The sequence below is a fragment of the Gopherus flavomarginatus genome, chromosome 20, assembly GCF_025201925.1.
Source record: "Gopherus flavomarginatus isolate rGopFla2 chromosome 20, rGopFla2.mat.asm, whole genome shotgun sequence".
NCBI lineage: Eukaryota > Metazoa > Chordata > Testudines > Testudinidae > Gopherus > Gopherus flavomarginatus.
In genome coordinates this window covers 19,840,072-19,859,291 of record NC_066636.1, presented here as the reverse complement: position 1 = coordinate 19,859,291, position 19,220 = coordinate 19,840,072, and the positions used below count along the sequence as shown (strand labels likewise).

At 41.5% G+C, this 19,220-nt stretch overlaps 1 long non-coding RNA gene across 1 annotated transcript in view; it reads left to right on the top strand.

Moving 5' to 3' along the window:
- The window catches only part of LOC127038205 (uncharacterized), a 246,081-nt gene that overhangs the window by 197,748 nt on the left and 29,113 nt on the right, over positions 1-19,220 (top strand). The gene's annotated exons all lie outside the window — the stretch shown is intronic.

Below are 19,220 nucleotides of genomic sequence, written 5' to 3'. Positions count from 1 at the left end.
CAGAGGGACATCTCCACTCTGCCGCTGAAATGCAGCCACTTCTGGGCTGAAACGCAGCAGCTGTTGTGACAGCATATACATCATCATCAAAAAACCCTGATTCTCACTGATGGCAAGGCCATTTTACACATGGGGAACAAGCCCACCCTAGCTCAGCGTGTTGAGTCAGGTGGAAACACAAGAGGTGAGACAGCACCAGGCCAAGTGACACAGTGAATATGAGAGACCTTGAATTGATTTCAGGAGGAGACACACAGAGATGCACACTCTGCAGCTAAGATTCCTCCATTTGCTTCCGAACAGCATGTGTCCCACTCTGGCACTATCTAGCATGATGGGGCTGCAGGTCAATATTCCTGCCATATGTGGCAGCTGATGCCAAGCTGCTGCTAATGCAGCTCTCTCCAATATATATGCAGCAGGGCTGTCAGCCCAAGCATGGGAACCCTGCATGAACAGCTTTATGCTGAACTTTCACTCGGCCAGCACAGTTTTCACCTTGTCACTATCCCCATTAGCTCATGGTTTGTAGGACTCTGGTTTTGTAGCACTGCCTGCCCCCGGCTCCCGCCCAGTCTCTGTGTCACCAATCAAGCTTTAACAATAGCTGTTGAAAAACAAGGGAAAATTCATACTCGGCTTCTCTGGCCTGCACCTTGCACAGTCATTTGCACTGGTGTAAAGTGAATGAAAGACGCTGCCCATTCAGACCTGGTAGCATTTAGATCTATTTTCCCTTGGTGTAAATGATTGTGCAAAATGCAAGGCAGCAGAGAATCAGGCCCTCCGGTGACTCAAATGTGAGTCTGGCTAGTTGCAAATGGTGTAAAGAGCTTCAGGATTTGAACAGCTGAGGGCAACACCGTCCCCAAGAAGTGTAGCTCTTTCAGATGGGCTGGCCCAAACTGCTAACGCCAATCCACCTGAATTTGGGGTGACCTTGCAAATGAGCCCCTTTGCGATTTCTCCCAGGCTGCCCCTCAAGCTCAAAAGGAGCTCTCTGTAGACACCCTCAAAATCACCTCTTTGTCCTCTTGAAAACTCTCCTTTTCCGTGATGCCTGCAAAAATCTTGATAAGAGTAAGACTGCTGGTTTGCTGGAACTACAGCCCACCATGCTGGCCAATACTGTCTCATCGCTTCCTTGTGCTCCCCTGTCTGTTTCTAGCCACCTGTTGTCTCTTGTCTTCTCCTTGTCACTGTAAGCTGTTTGGGACACAGTCCATCTTTGCTCACCTAGTACACTGGGGTCCTGGTCCCTGACTGGGGCTCCTAAACGCTACCCCAATGCAAATAATACGTGGTCCTTTTCGTCTATCGATTTAAAAGCACTTTGCACAGGAGGTCAGTATTATTGTCCCCATTTTACAGATGGGGAAATTGAGGCACAGAGAGGGGAAAGTGACTTGCTCAAAATCATCCAGCAACAGAGCCAGAACTAGAGTCTCTATCCACTAGTCCACACTGCCTCCCATAACACAGAGTAATAATGACATGTGCACCCCAGAGCCAACTTTGCAGCTCACCTCGTGCCTAGCTCTAATAATCAGGCTACAGAGAGGTTGAAGACTAAGCTCAGGAAGCAAAGCCACAAGCTGTACCCCCCCCCGGCAGCTGTACACGTATTTCACCTACCTATGTGCATCTCAGTGCTGCTGCTCCAGTCAAGTGAATTTACAATTCTGGTGTCGCCCTCAATTTCGTCTGCAGCTCTGCAACTTTGTGGCCCTGTCACTACTATTCAAGCCCTTCTGTGAAGTAGCCTTGTCCTGGGATACGGGTAGACATCTAGCAACCCTAATCATTCCCGTCAGCGGCTGCTCTGGCAGTACTGAGGCCAAACCTGGAAGCAGAATGGTTCCTAAAATACATCTTGGCACCTTTGGTGGCTCGGCGGAAAAGGGGCCTGTTCGTAAATTTGAAGAGCCAGGAAACAAGTTTTTGGAATCCAAACCTAATAGGAGACGCCAGGTGCTGCCTGAGCAAGCTGAGATGGCAGAGGAACAAAAGCGCAGGCACTACAGTCCAATGTGCTGGAGGCAATATTCTCACTCGGGGCAGTCAATGCACAGAGCCTCCAAGAAGGTATTTTCAGGTGGTTTCCCTTTCAATTCTGGGGCTGGAAACAGCTGACAAACCTGGTGACTGATTTCCACGGTTTCACCAAAGAAGCAGTGAGAGGGTGCAGTGGGACCCAGTGAGGGCAGGGCAGCACAGTAACCTGGCGTGTTGCAGTTCTGGGGTCTAGTCCTGGTTCTGCTACTAACCTGCTGCATGACTTTGGGAAAGTCACTTCCCCTCTCCCACCCTTTGTCCACTGACAGTGGAAGTTTTGTTGGGGCAGGGACTGTCTGTGCAGCACCCAGCATGGGAGGGGAGGGACTTTCTTGGGGTATCTAGGTGGCAGTGCTACAGAACTATTAGTAACGATGCATAACAATGCTGTATTTACCAGACCTGCCTGTAACGTGTGCTGCCAGCATCTCCTGCAATGAGAATTCAGCAAAGTAAATCAACGCCCGCATCAGTGGAAGCCAGTCACTGATCACTGTATACATCATCCCACTATAAACCACACCCTCCCACTCATCATAGTGCTCTGCAAGGCTGTTGAGAGAGGCGTAAAGGGGGGACAACTGTACCGGGCCTTCCCCGCCCACACATCTCTGTAAATAAAGTGAAATGGGAAGGGTTGTTGGGGTGCTAGCAAATATGACATACCAGGCCTCACATTTCTCTTGATGAGCCTGGCTCGCTGCTCCCTGCTGCTGCTCGCAGAAGTGTCACATTACAACAACCTCAAGTAGCGAGACCCCTTCTTAGTGCAGCAGCAGGACCCTCTCATTAGCCAGCAGAGTGGAGGCACCAACAGTGGGTGGGCTGGTGAACAGGACTAGCCATGGTCATGCTCACAACCCTGGTAGAGTTGTGGGAGTGCCTGCTGTTGCTGCCACCAGAGATGGGAAATCGTAACCAAAAAAAAGGGAGTTTTGGTGCAGCACAACGGGTGACACTCATGAAGCACTAAACTCTCCAGGCCTGATGCTCAATCACTTCCTGCTCCAGCAGAATAAAGGGGCCTTGAAGTGAAAAGAGTTTTTTGAGGATGTCCCTGTGCAGGTGTGGAGTTAATGTAAAGGCCTTGCTCCCAGTCCCCAGCAAAAGGCTGAGTCAAGGACATGGCCAGAGAGCACCGTGCTATGACTATTCTCTGCTTCCTGGGGGCCATGGGGCACAAAGCATAAGTTAGAGCTGCCTCAGGGCTATCTTACCCCAGGGGCCTCCCAGAATACATGGAGTGCAAATGTGTCTTAAAACCACCTTCATCCCCCCCCCCCCCACACACACACACCAATCCCGGCCCCCAGTGTCAAAACAAAGTAGTTAAGACGAGGCCCTCCAGGTCAGCCCACCCCTCTGTGGACTCAAAACCAAGGTTGTGGGAAATGGACAGCACAAATGAGGCTCCATGCCTGTCTCCCTACACTCCACCTAGGCAGGGAGCTGCCTTGAAAGATTATTGATATCAGGAAGCACAATGCCATCTCTGATGACAGGCACTGGAGTTCTCTAAGAGCTTGCATCAGTCACTTCTTACCGCACAACATGATGCCGTCAGTTGTGCCAGGCCAAATTCTGACCCAATGTAAGTCGGTGCAACTCCGTCATCTTCAACAGTTTTGCTCACTAACACCACCTCTGAACCAGCTGCTCCTTTCTTGCCGAGATTCTTTACGGATTTTTGTATTCAGATGAAAGCTTTTTTGGAGCTTCCTGGCTGGAAACGGCTCAGTAGCCACCCCATGAGTTGATCTTCAAAGGCCAAACAGATCATTATACTTTGCACTTCTAAAGGGCCTTTCATCCGAAGAGCTCGCGCACTCTACAAATGTTAATGGATTAACCCTCTCAGTGCTGCCTAAGTACATTTTATTGTATCAATTTTACAGATGCAGGGGGAGGAACCTGCAGCACAGAGGTTAAGTGACTTACCCAAGTTTACACAGTGAGTCAGTGGCATGGCTGGGAAGAGAACCCAGGCACCCTGATTCCCACTGCCCTGTTCTAAGCTCTAAAAATTGGAAGAGTACAACGCTGATTCTCCAAATTCCACATAACCAGAGGCTGGTTGTGTCCCTTGGGTTTGCAAAGTCTGAGCATCACTCATGAAAACAAACTGTAAAGTAATCTCTGTAAGAGGAGCTCTGCATATGACATCAAGTCTCAGTCAAGAGGTAAAGAACTGGATATGCTGGAGCATAGAGGCTAAACGTGCCGGTATGCTGAAAAACATTATTATTATTTGTATTATGGTAACACAGGAATTCCAGGCACGGACCAGGACCCACAGTGCTAGGTGTACAAAACACAGAACAAAAAGACTATCCTTACCCCCAAAGAGTTTACAATCTAAGTAAAAGATGAGAAACAACAGGTGGATACTGACAGATGGGGGACTACAGCGAAAGAATGAGATGATATTGGTTAGCATGATAGGCAGCGGTCTCAGCCCACCAGCTGCCCAATTGGTATCAATTTTTTTTCAGGCATCAGAGGAAAGGAGAATTTGAGGGACAATGAGATGACTTTGTGGCCAACCACAGGGAATTTGCTCCCATTTTTCCCAATCAGGAAACAAAGTACAGAAATGCTGCCTGAAGAACAGAGTGACCGCTGTTGGAAAAGGTTTCAACCCCTTTGGAGAGTCGAACTAAATGAAGGCGCCAAGCAGCTGGTACTGAAAGCAATGATCCATCTTCATCTTGGGTCAGAATGAGTGTGATGAGTGTGGCTGCCCTGGCAAATGCCAGATACAGAGTTCCCCAAGGTGGCTGCTCCACCTTGGGGGAAGCTCGGGGGTGGTTTTGCCAGGTGCACCCTGGCATATGCCCTTTTCTTTGCAACCCCTCCTAAAGGAGAAGCGAATGTTAGACTAGAGCGGATCTATTTGGATAAATCTTGCTCACCTGTGAACTGTTACATTTAACTGGGCTACAGCTGGTGCTCTCTGCCTGGGTTTTAATGCCTTGGAAGCAAAAAAATGAAGAACTCACAAGAACAGTATGTTCTTTGAACTAAAACACCAAGTCTGCATTTATTTGGGTATATTGGATCTATTGTCTTCGTCTGCTCTAAGCTACAGCTAGACAAAAAGAGAAGATGTGCATGCATGAAGTTAATAACTTCTTGGTTAGATCCTCAGCTGATGTAAACCAGCATAGCTCTATGGACATCCATTGGTTTACTCCAGTTGAGAATCTAGTCTCTTGTCTTTCTGTCTGCATATGGACTTTCCCCTTTGGGTCACTGCAGGTCTCAGGGGATTAAGGAAATAAAACTGAGAATCCCCCGTGTTCACATATGGTATGTTACATAGTGGACTTAAATTTTATAACAGCAGCTTTAAAAGTTGGCCTGGATGAATTCACGGGGTGGGTAATTGGATGTGGAGCCTTTTCATCTACATGTTGCCAGTTCAACTACAACCCAGGTTGGTATTTACTAAACGTTGTTCCCATCCAATGTGAAGCAAGTTGTAGGTTTCAGTTAACTTCCGAGAGGGCTATATCTGTGTCCCTAAGAGGGGGTCTTTGCGGCTTTGCAGCTGAGTCAGGAGATTAAGTAACAGCACAGTTCCAATCAGCAGAGTACCTGGGACCTTAGCCACTTTCTGGGACTTTAGGTCAGCTACACAATATGGTTAAATTCCCATCTACACTAAACATTGTAACTGGGCCAGGGGGTAAGTGTATTATTTTTTAGTAGTTCTGCAGCACTGTAGATCTCTATGTATGGAACTAAATAAAGCAGATGACAATGGAATCCCTGCTCCAAATAGTTTGCAATCTCCATTGAGAATAATATGGGGTGGAGAAGGAAGTGCAGGAGGCCCCGACAAGATGATCACTTCAGAGACTAATGAATGCCGCTTGCGGGTAACTACGTCTGTTTCATTTATAAGAGAGATAAATGTAGTTCATAAGGCTCCTTGAAGAAATGGGGTTTGAGAATGGACTCGAATGAGGAGTGAGTTATAAGAGATAACCAATGACAGCTGAGTCAGTAGTGTAGATACAGAAGAAGAAAGGCAAATAAAGATTGGTCAGTATCAGTAAAATACTTTTTGCTTATACTGTAGGGTTCAGCATTTCAAGTGACCTAGGAGATTTAGAATGCCCCATTCCTATTAATATTATTGAGAACTGAGGCCCAGATCCTCAAAGATATTTAGGCTCTTAACTTGCATTAAAATCAACTGCAGTTAGGGGTCTACATACCTTTGTGGATCTGTCCCTGAAACCAAATCTCAACCCAGCCTTCCCCCTGCCACCTTTGCTATTTTTTATTGCAGTCAAGCTTTTCAGCTCGATTCTCCCAGTTACTAAGACACTATGTAAACAGGCTCTTCTCAATAACGATATTCCATGGCTCCATAGGCAATAAAGACTCAAAGCTCAGGTTCCATGGAACAGGCCCAGCATAGAGATTTTCCGCTTACTTTGGAGCATCAGGGATTGCCCATTGGCAGAAGTATTGTACTGGTGGCTCAGTGATCTGTTCCAGGGCTTGGTGTTTCCATCTTTACAGCCTTCACAACAAGGTGACACCAAGGCAAACAGGAACCTTTATGGAAATTTACATCAGTAATATTAAGGGAGATTAAGATGCAGGTCCTGGGTCAATGCTATGACTAGTGGGCGATCACATGGATATGTTAGGGGACATTAGTGTAAGAAGTGCACAATGAAGAGGATAAGGGATTGGAATAAAAGGAGATAGAGACACAGGAACAGATGGCCTGTGTGTCAACATATTAATGTAGGTGAGGGAAGACATTTGTTAAGCTAGGACTGCTATTGTCTGCGCTTTGGATAGAAAATATTTCAGTGGAGAGAAAAAGATCACAACAAAGCACCAGGGTTTGGAGCATGAAGCCTTTTCAGCTTGAATTAAAATCGAGCAGTTAATACTGCACTGATTTGTGAAGGAGACAATGAGAAGTGACTTGATGATAAGGGCCTTAGATAACTGGAAGGCACTTGGGTTAGTGAAAGCTTTTCTTGCCTTAAAACTTACTTGACTTTTTCCGAACAGCTCATGGAGTAGGTAATTAACTTGATACAACTGACATACCTATGTGGCTTCCAAAGGGCATTTGATAAGGTTCTGCATAGAAAAAGACCTTTCGTTTGTTTGTTTTACCTCTCTGTAAGAGAGAAAGCAAGAATTAGATTATGAAAAAAATAATGAAGTGATGCAGCCCATTCCAGATAATGAAGTATGCACATTTTCCAAATGACCAGCAGGAAACCATAAAACGCACTTTACTATAGGTCTATTCAATAAATGCAGACTATCCCCAAGGCAGTTGAATACAGCTATTCATATTTACTAATGACATATAACTGGGTAGAAAAAACGATATGTATACTCATGGTACGATGGATGGATTTACTAGATGAGAAAATGAGAGGTTTAAATGGCAGATGACATCTCATATATCATATCAAGACAAATCAAGTTATGGCTTTATGGACCAGTGGCTCTCCAAAGATGGGTTTGATCTAAGTCCCATTGTAGTGAACAGGAGTCCTGTTACTGACACTAATGGGAGTTGGATCAGCCTTGTGATGAGGAGCTCAGTAGAGAAATAAGTACGGTCCGATGGTAATGGCACTGAGAACAGGGTTCAAATCCTTGCTTTGCCACAGACTTCCTCTGTGACCTTGGACAAATCACTTAGCCACTGTGTCTCAGTTCCCCATCAGGAAAATGAGAGTAATAGTAATCATTCTCTCCCCTGAGTGCTGTGAGGATAAATACATTAATGATTGAGAGGTGACAGACACTATGCTACTGGGGGCCACGTAATAATATCTAGCACTTTTCATCGGTGGATCTCAAAGCAATTTACAAAGGAAGTCAGTATAATTATCCCTATTTTACAGATGGAGAAACTGCAGGATCCAGCAGCAGAGCCAGAACTAGAACCTATGTCTCCTGAGTCCCAGTCTAGTGTGCTAGCCCATCGGAGTACCTTAGACAGATAGCTAAGGAAAATGAACCCATTAAATATACTAGAATGTTTCCTAGTAAATATTCTAGAAAACCAGAGGAAAGAGAAATATCACAAAAAAGGGGACACAGATGCATTACTGTTGATAAGCACCTACTTTATTTATCAGTTTTTCATGAGCTATAGCTCCATTCCATGAGCAGCTCTTTAAACAAGTTGTTACTTTTGCTGGTGATCTAATGATCCTCTGTAGCTTATTACCCCTTTAGTGATATGATAGGAAAATAGTTTTGTTTGTGCATTGACACTTTTAATTTATGGGACCAGATCCAGACCTGGTGTGAGTGGAATTCTAGAGCTATATCCTGTTACACCAAAGATGAATTTGGCCCAGGATGTCAAACTAAGAAGTACAAGAGACGCAATATATTTTCTGATGACATGCAGAGACCTGCATATTTTGAATGTGGTTAGTCTCCCATGACACACACAGACAGGCAGTAATGAGATCCAAGGAAACATTTCCAACATGCATTTCTCATCATAAGACTCTGCTTCTTTTAAAAATTATTCTATCCCTCACAGAGATGAAACTGACCTTATTTCACTCCTAACATATAGCAGTCTGACAAGAGGGTTAACACGCTGGGTGTGGCATGATTATACATAGATCTGATCCTGCGATCCTTTCACATGCAGTGCTGTCATTGCTTTCAACAGCAGCTTTGCACATGAAACAATGACAGAATGTATAGAAGGATTATCATCTATGGCTTGATATCTGATCATGTGTCTCACTGCAGTTCTGGCACTTCCCACCTGCAGGCATGGAAGCTTTATAACTCAAATGCTGTACATTTGCTAACCAGTTCATCATGCAGATGTGATATTAGCGTAAAACAGACACTGATGTCAGAACAACTGAGACAGCTGGTTCAAGTGGGCACATCCAAATTTTTTTCTAACAGTGAATCCCAGTGTTTATGACATCTCAAGTGGCAACATGTAAACATAACATGGAAAGTTATTCCGTAACTCTGTTTTTGTTTTGTGCAGGATGGTTTCTTGTCCTCCCTGATATGGTTTGCAGTACTACCTCTTATCTTTGGGAATTCATTTATAGGTTTCTGATTAAACAAGCCAACTGGAGCAGTTATATATGAATGTCACAAGTGAAGGTATGACAGAAATCTATGGCATAAATTTTATAGCTGTAGGAAGCTACTTGATACAGGTCAAGTAAGTTACTCAAAGAGAATAAATGTCATGTAAAGAATGATTTTGCGGAGTCTCACTCTTATCGGGAGAAACCACCCCCAAGCCAATCCCTTAGGCTTTGTTGTGTCAGTATCTGGAAACTTGTTACTCTGAATGGCTGGCATAGAAATCTGTAACCTAATGAGACGGCCCAGCTATACAAATTGGACCAGGATTATATGCTAAGGTACAACTAGTGGAAAGTGATTATTTTAAGTGAGAATTTAATAAAATTATTTTGAAGAAAATGACAGTAAACCCCCTTATCCATGCAGAATCTGCCTCTGTCATCCTTCCTTTTGAAATGAGAAAAGGGAAATCTATTTATTTTTAAATGACACGGGCCAGATTCTGATCAGTTTACTCACACTGAATAGCATTTTACTGAACCAGTAATCTCATTGACTTCACTGGGATTGGAGTAAGCAGCCATTCAAAATAAGGGTATACAATCTGGCTCTAAGAAATCCTCTTGGCATCAGAATGTTTTAAAAGTAACCAAACTAAAATAAAGCATCAGTGGGATTAGAATAGATTTTTATTTTTAATATATATTTGAATAATTTATTCAGTTAGAGTTAAAGTGAAATAATGTCAAATACGTTGTCCAGCAGCCAGACTTATTAAAGTGAAATTGCTCATTTACCATTCAGACTCATCCTGTGAAGAAAAGGCAAGATGGTTACCATTTCCTCGAAATACAAAACAGTTGCTGGAAATGTCTTTTCTAAAAATAACAGATTAGCTTCCCATAAGGGTACATGAAATTTTTCACTCTGCATGCTTAATAACAGAACCATCGGAGCTATTTTTAACTTGGACCACTTCATTTCTGGTAGCGGTGGAAAGTTTTTATCATATTCTTTCTTAGCTAATTTGGAAAATCAGTAGACCAGAATAAACCAATTCCAGTTAATAAAACATGATTCGTTTCTATGCTGCGGAAGTCTAAGCATGACTTCAGTTCATCACAAAAGCTAGATAATGTTTTTGTTGATTCTTCCTCAAAGCAATAATGGCATTAAGATACCAGTCTTCTGCAGTTAGAAAAATGCCACAGTGGGAAAGTATTTAAGGAAAACCCTGGGCCTGATCTTGCAATCCTTTTCTAACAAATCTTTAGTGACTACAGTTGGCTTTAATGAGCCTACTTGTGAGAGCAAGTATGGGTTGCAGTACTGACCCTACCAAAGCAGCCTTGAAGTTCTGGAGAGCTCAGTTCAAATCCCAGTTAAGGTGACAAAGGAATACATTTTGTGATCTCGCTCTAGTTCCCGTATGTCCACAGTCACTACTGATATTTGGCCTGACTGATGCAGTCTGAACAGCACAGGGTCAGGAGTGAGGGGCATTGACAAAACTCTGTAGGAGGAAGTTTGCATAGCACCTGCCTACAGTCTGCTGGATTCAAATGAGGAAAAGCCAAGAGATCTTGATTACCTGTGCCAATGACTCTTCAACTATGCAGCTGCATTTTGAAGAAAAACAAACAAATTAAATGAGATATCAATATCTCCAGCATGAGATCTACGCCACCTTTTTATTCAACTACTAAACTCTTTTATTGAACAACTATTACGCCACTCCTTTCAAAGCACTATAGTTTTTGCTACCGTATCTTACATTTTTCAATAAGACTCTAATCTATAATCAATATGACTATGCATATTGCACCAAGAGGGTGCTAGGTGCTTTAAAATATTTGTATTTGTACTGCAATAGCATGGAGGAGCCCCAGCGTCCCATTTACTAAGTGCTGTACAACACGGAAAACAAAAAGGCATTCCCTGACCAAAGAGCTTTCAGGACACGTAAAAAGACACAATCCTGCCACCGTTGATTTATAAGCTAGGCTCAAGGCTCAGGCCACAATTTACAACTCATTTGGGGTGTCTCCATTTTTGAGTGCCTGACTTTAAACATATAGGGTGAAATCCTGGCTTCACGGAAGTGAATGGGAGCTTTGCCAGAGATTTCAGCAGAGCCCAGGTTTCACCCTTAGGCTTGATTTTCAGAGGTGCTGAACACCTGCTGCTCCTGTTGAGTTCAAGTGAAGTTATGGATGCTTAGTGCCTCTGAAAAGCTGGCCCTAGGTGTCTCAAGTCGGGCATCCAAATATACAAAGAGGCAGCCAAATCCTTTGATACCAATGAAGTGGTTACATAAGAACAGCCATACTGGGTCAGGCCAAGGGTCCCCTGAGCCCAGGATCTTGCCTTCCGACAGTGGCCAGTGTCAGATGCTTTAGAGGGAATGGACAGAACAGGGCAATTACTGAGTGATCCATCCATGTCGTCCAGCCCCACCAGATTAAGATACTTTAACAGCAAACACTTGAACTTGAGTTTTTGGGTGTATTTCGCATCTCTTAAATGTGAAATTAAGTAAAAACCTACATACAGTGAACGTTGAAACAAAGAGCTTTGCTAACACCTGAAGTGCAATGTACCTTGAGCTATCTTCACCAGTCTGAGTCGCAACAGTCCTGTGTTGCAAAAACAAACAAAAGCCGATTAATTACATCTTTTGCATCCTCCGTTAGTATGATATTAGTTTTAAGATCAGAAAATCAAATCTACGTTAAGCTTTTAAAATTCACTTTGGCAAATCCAACACAATACAAGCCAGTGAATGAACAAAAAGACATTTCTTATTCTTTCAAGGATGATTACAAAGATGAATTTCTCAAGAGGAGACAACATACTATGTTTATTTAGTCAAAAGTAACATCACTGACATCATTACAAAAGAATTTCCACAGAAACAGAACCAATAATTAAATAAGTGCTTTGCAGACATTATTGAAGCATTTTAAACCAAAACAGGCCCAGAAAACAACAAAATGCAATTAAGCCCTAATTTAAGACCTGATTTTACAACCTGTTGCTAGGATGAGTAGTACTGCATGCTATGTGCAGTCCCACTGGCTCCTAAAGTAAGGGAAGACAAGTGGCAAAATTTGGTCCTTAGAAAATATCTTCTTATGGAAAAAGCTTAGATCTTTTAAAAACATACAGAACAGTACAGTATAAAGATCTCTAAGTGTGTGTAGCTTCTTGGTGTACAATAGTTCTTACAGGATCTCATAAATTAGCAAAGTGAAATAAAACACAGTCACACTTGTAATGAAAAAGGCAACAAATACGTAATTTACAAGATGAAGATAAGGAGAATTGCTTAATTTGAGCTGACAGGCAGGATTTATCCATTCAAAATTATACTATAAATAGTGACATTATAGTGAAGGTGCTCTGGATTGACTATGCTTAACCCCTTTTCTTAGCTCTCTCATGCTAGGAATAGCTTCTAATCCCAAATGCTATTCTTACTGAGATTAACAGGACCAAGAGCTGTTCTCTGTTCCTCAACATTGATGAATCAGAGCTGATATTCTTTAAAAGAAGTATTAGCTCCTTTCCTGTAAAAACAGAAACCTTTCTGGTACTCCAAACCAAGGGCTACAACAGTCTGATTTGCCAGGCACTGACTTCCATGTTTAGTTCTGAGAAACAGAGACACTTGGTTTTAGGCCATTATAAAAGCCTGTAATGCAGAAGTTACAATGCTGAACATGCCGCTTCCCTGTACAGAACTATCTGATCACTCAGATTTGATACAAACCGCTTTGGTGATAGTTTGAAGCTAAAGCCACTTCCCGGGGTTGGAAGGAAAATATCTCTGCAGCTGTTTGAATGCACCACTCTCAAATTAGGGGCAGACGCAACAGAGAAGTTGGAGGAGATGAGGAAGGGAAGCACAGAAAAGAAGAGAGTGAGAAAGCTTTTAAAAATATGAATGATAAAAAAACAGGTGGCTTAGAAAAACAAAGTTGTAATGCCATCTTTCTTATGGTTAGTGTTATGACCGGGAACCACTGAACAGATGAGATGCAATAGGTAGCACAGGAAAAAAAAGGCATCCTTGAATACTAGAAACCGACAAAGGAAAGAAATAAGTAGACCAATCAGTATAATACTCCCTTGCCACATATAAAAACTGGACTTAGGCCCAGATCCTCAAAAGGTATTTAGCCACCTAACTCCCACTGATTTTAAAGTACAAGTTTCTGTTTGACAGGAATTTACTCAAATAGTTTATATGCCTGATGGCCAAAAGGAAACATCATAGCTTTTTGAAACAACACTAGAATGCTCCCAGAAATCTGCTTTTTAACAACACTGAAGAGACAAGCTACAAGGGATTTCAGGATGTCTCTACTCTACTTAAAATACATTTGGATTTCTTCCACTCTGTTCCTTGAGAGACTCCTCCTGTTACATGGTAACCAATCTTGCATATGTGCTGGCTGCCTGACCAGTTCCGGCTGTGGCGAGTTTTCCTTTGTTCCACATGTCTCAAGGCCTATCCTCCTCACACTAGGTTTAATGTTCGCTTTTGGTTTCAAGATAAATCTCTGCTCACTGCCTCTCGTGAAGAGCCTTTATTCACAAGCTGAGATATTCATTAGGCAAGACATCCCAGTAACTGGTTATACAAGACATCTGAGCAAATTGATAAGCCCTCTCCATCGGTGGAGCCCTATTTATTACCTGTATTCTCAGCACAGGAAATACCTAACTAGAATGGCATTTGGACTTGGGTCACATCTATAGCTGCTCCCACATTTACACTCTTGAAGAATTAATTAGGAAAGTAGCAGGTGGCGACCATCAACGCCAAATGCTTAGAGAAGGTTGCCAGCCAATGCCTTTGTCACCTGACACCCGGGGTGTGTGCTCAATGCCTACTCCCACTCCCTTCACTGATTCACATTCATTTTAAGGACAAATGTAGCTACAAATAACTCCACTGGGACCAAGCGTAGCTGTAGCAATTAGATAAAGCAAGTAACAAACGCTAGGGATGCTTCCAAACATACTCTTCAATAAGATCCACAAAGAACAGAAATGATACCAATCGTTAGAAAAATGGACGTCCTGAGCAACTGTGATCATTATTTATCACACATTTAGAAAAGCACCCATCCCTGCTTACAAAATGAAGAACTATGTCTGTCTGTTATAGGTACTAACATGACCCCAAACTGAGCATCACAGTCTTTCATGCAATATTCTTGCAATTCTCCTGAGAGGCAGGGAAGTGCTATTAACCCCATTTTACAGACGGGGAACTGAAGCACAGAGACATTAAGTGACGTGCCCAAGGTCACCCAAGGAGTCTGTGGCAGAGCAGGGAATTGAACTCGAGTCTCCCAAGTCTTAAGTATTTGCAGGTATGAACCCTGCCAAAACCTGAATCTGTGTTGACAGAGAGTTGGTAATTGGAAATCAGATGTTCAGACCACTAAACCATCCCCATTTATTTAATAAAGGTCTCTCAGGTCAATGCAATGAAGAGATTTGCAATATAGATCTAATTCTGGATATAAATGTTCTATTGCACATCTATGCAGAAGCAAAGAGGTTGGATGCTGATAAATCTGGATAATTCACTATATGTCTTAGTGACAAATAAACAATAAAGACATGTATATAGCAATTTTCATCAGAGTATCTCAAAGCACTTTAGAAAGGTGTGTTAGTATTATTCCTATTTTGTAGACAGGAAAAATGAGGCATGAGAAAGTTAAGTGGCTTGACCAGTGTCTCACACTGAGTGGGTGGCAGAGTCTGGGAGAGAAATAAGAACTCCTGAATCCCAGTGCCTGGTTCTACTCTATAGACCACTCACAGACTGAGAACTGGTTGCACAAACATTTTTAGCAAAATACACAGAGATTTAGCTATGCAACTTTCAAACAGTAAAGGCAGCCGGAAGGTTGGACTCTCAGCGCACCACACTGAAAGTTCACGCCTTAAGGGATCTAAAGACTATAGTAGGCTGCAGAATCCTTCACAAGTTATTGCTATTTCAACGCACACACAGATTTAGGGACCCATGTATCACAGCTATCTATATACAAAGGACTGTGAGACTGGCTAATCCTGTCCAAACATTTCCGAAAGATTCTGTCTAGCAGATCTTCTCATTATATTTACCAACTTGTCATTCACCTTTTCTTATTATTCCCTCCTGTGAATCTTCACTAAACCAGGTGTAAGGGAAGATGAAAATGACACACTCTCTCTTTCAGAAGGGATTTACCCCAAGGGAGAGGCATGGTAGTGACACTGCTGCGGTACTTACTAGTTTGAAATCCCACTAGGAGCTCCTCACCAATCCTCCCAAAAATTGCTAAGGGGATGCCCAGCCAGCATCATCCACACTTTAGGCAGTGCTGGCTCTTTACAGCATCCCTCTAGTCGATGGAAGACTGTGGCCACTTAATTCAACATGGAAACCATCCCAGTAGTGTAAGTACCACAAAAACACAACATTTACATGAGTTTATATCTAACGAATTGCAATCTAATGAATTAATAGAGAGAACAGTTGTTACCTTTTCTCCGATCCAAGGGCTCCCTCTGTCTGAGTGCTGTAGAAGTTCAAATGCAAGTATAATCATTTCAAAAAGCCATCGTTCAGGATTAGCCCTTTAAACTGCAGTTTTTGGGTATTTATAATATTAAAAACCCCAGACTGTTTATGTTTAACTTGCTATTTGCCCTCGGCTCCTATAAATTTATTGCTAAATGTAGGTACTTTAAAATTAAAACATATAGTTAAATAATGTTGAAGTGGAATTGCAACTTTCTTAGAAAGAGTTCCCTTTAAGACACAAAATGTATTTTACAGCCCACATCTGAACATTTTAAAGCCAAAGACAAAAGGTTCAACTGTGACTACCAATTTGGGGTGTTGGTCCTGAGACAGTATAAACCTGACCTACAGTGATGCTCACCACCCAGCACTTCAATTGAAGTCCGCAGGAATTGTGAGTGCTCAGCACCTCTGCAAATCAGACATGATCTATTTTCAGAATGTTCACCTGAGAGTTATTCAGCTCAAACTCCACAATATGCGGAGTGATGACATCACGGTATTATCTCACATTATCATTTCCTTTCAAATGGTAGCTAGTAAATGCCACCTGCTCCATTGCTCACCTCACATGCTTGGTCGATCCCCTCGGTGCTCTCTTATCTGTTAAATGTACAAATGTATTATGGTCTCTCTAACATTAGTATTTCCTGATTAACGCTTGATTTCTCAGCCTTAACACCACATTTACATTATTTGCTTTGTGATGTATTTTAAATTAACATGCTGCTGTTCATGCTCTCATATTAGATCAATGTTTTCGGAACAAACCAGTGAAAATTATGGCAGAGTATAAGACAGCTGAGGTACACACTTGTAGCCTTGTAACAAACAAAAAAACATGAGAGCCAGACAGAGGAAAGTACTTTTATAACTATCTTAAATGTTCTTCGCGATCTCTAAAAATAACATACCTGAGCCATTCAAAAGCTCTGACTCTTCATACTAAAGGAGAGATAGTTCATTTCAGTCAATCAGAAAAAAGTTAGGCATTTTTGTGAAAAAATCCACTTCGGAACATAAGCATAAGTACTCCATTCCTAAATGCATCACTTGCATCTGTTTCCCTAATACAGGCAGAGGAGATAAGACAAAGATTTATAATTGGTCTTTCTTTGCTTCATTTTGGGATTCATAATTTTTCTCTCTCTGATAGTCTTCTAATCCCTCTAAACAAATGGAATGAACTCCAATCACTGGTATAATTAATGTCCCTGGGCTTTTTTTCTTGAGTCTGACTATTTTTATATCACACTAGTTGATAGCACAACAACATACTCAAGAGGGGTAATCCCATCAACCACCTCCCCCAGAACTGTTAGTAATACAGATATACTCACCCAGAAATTGGTGACATTTAAGTAATTAGATATCTCACCAGAAAGCCTCTCGATCTCACTTTGAAAACAAAGCAAAATGCAAGTAGACGTGTCACTCACCAGAACTATTTTAACTTACAAAATTGATGAAGACATCAGTTTATCCTGGAATTATAGCAGCTAGAAGTTGGAAAAATTTATTTATCTAGCTGAAATTCATTCACCCCTGGGCAGCAGAATTACAAGTCCATTTAAGTTTCATACTACAGGCTTAAATGGGCTATAGAACTTCAGCTGGCTCATCGGTACTGAGGGAATTTAATTTTAAGCATGTGCTTAAGTCCTACTTAAGTCAGATGGGCTTATGTTCTCCAGTGGTTTCTCATGTCAAGTTTTCAGTGACTTAAACAGTGGCCTTAGTTGTTCCACAGTATACCAGAACACATTGTTGAGAAGTTTTCCTGCTATTCAGCCTAAATTTATATTTGTTTAATTTCATCCCATGTAGGAAAAAGGAAAACAAGCAAAAACTGTGGTTCAAGAGGAATTCAGATGCAAAACAGGCACAAAAGTGAGCTGATTTTTCTAAATGACCTCTGACAGGAATGAATCCATCTTTTACAAAAATTGGATGTGCTATTGAAAACAAATACATTTTAGCACAGTTGTGGACAATTTAAAACCCTGTGTAAGAAAATGCTAGTGCATCAACCTTACTTTTCATAGTCTTCTTTCTTTAATGCCCAATCTAGGAAGAGAAGAGAGAAAAAAGGAGTAATTAACTTTTCCACCAAAAAAACCCAGTGAAGTTCTGTTTATCAAACTCCGTACAAGTCCCCATTACTTTCCAACATTAAAAGATCTATGCAAATTTTTCCATAGATAATTTTTTTTGTGTGTGGACGTTTTTGTCTTTCACTAAGTCTGTTCACAAACAATTTAAAGCCTGATCCTGTAAAATGTGGCGTGCAACATGTTGTTTTCTACGTGGACATGCAGGTGCAGTCCTCTGTCTACATGCTACATGTTGCAGGATTGGGATCTAAGGCAGACATGCCTTATCCATGGATTTCTGTGCAAAGTTCTATTGACTTAAAGGTGAAATGTGGATGCTCAGCACCTCTGAAGCTCAGGACACATATTAGGTGCTAAATTTAAGGCATCTAAATTTAAACATTTTGGCCAGAATATATACCTGAAAGTCCAATTCATTTTATCAGTGGTTAATTTTAAAATACATATCCAGTTTCTTAATTTTCATCATTTTTCTACCATAATTTTGCATCTAAACCTTTTCAAATCCAGATATTTCATCTTCAGTTCTGTTTCTAATCCAGCTGGGAAACTTCTAGGTTCTTTTTAGATTACATACCTTTAGTTTTATAACGCAACCTTGAGTTCTAATGAAAATGAAACAGAATGAAAATGGTATTAGGCACAAATATAGAAACATTAACATTGAAATCTCTCTATATTGAAAAAACAGAATTAGCTAAAGTGATTTCTGTAATTATTCCCTGAGCAACTGCAGAGAGCTGTTATTCATTTAACCACTTAAAAACTGAAACATATTATGTAAAATATATACCGCATTTTTTAGCTTCCTATTTTCTGTCCTCAAAGCATCAATTTCTTGGACCTAAATAAGAAAAATAAATATATCAATTATTGTGCTGGGAAAATTTTAACATCTGTGTCACCTTTGTAGCTCTTGAAATTAATGTCAGCTTTTTCAGGGCTTATTACAATATACTTGCCAAATTTTAAAACACTTGTAATATTGTTCTTAATTCTATAGGTTAAGTATATGCTGTAAACAACTTTAAGAAAGTTAACTCGTTTACTGATGCTAAATAAATATAATCACATTGGGTTAATAAATATTGTAATCACACAGGCTCTGATCCTGCGACGTGACTTCATTGGTGCTCCATACAAGAGCAGGATTCTAACATAGAGAGTATATTCCAGGAACAGAGCCATTGTTTTAAAAGTATAATGTAATTAGCAGAATGTTACTACCCAAATGGATCACAAAAATGAAGCCAGCGAAGAAATATGACTGTTGTGAGGTTTACTCCTTCCTCAGTGTCACACACACAGTCATGCCATATTACCAACAAAGCCAGATTTCATAGAGATTATGACCAAAAGGGACCATTGGATCATCTTGTCCGACCTCCTGT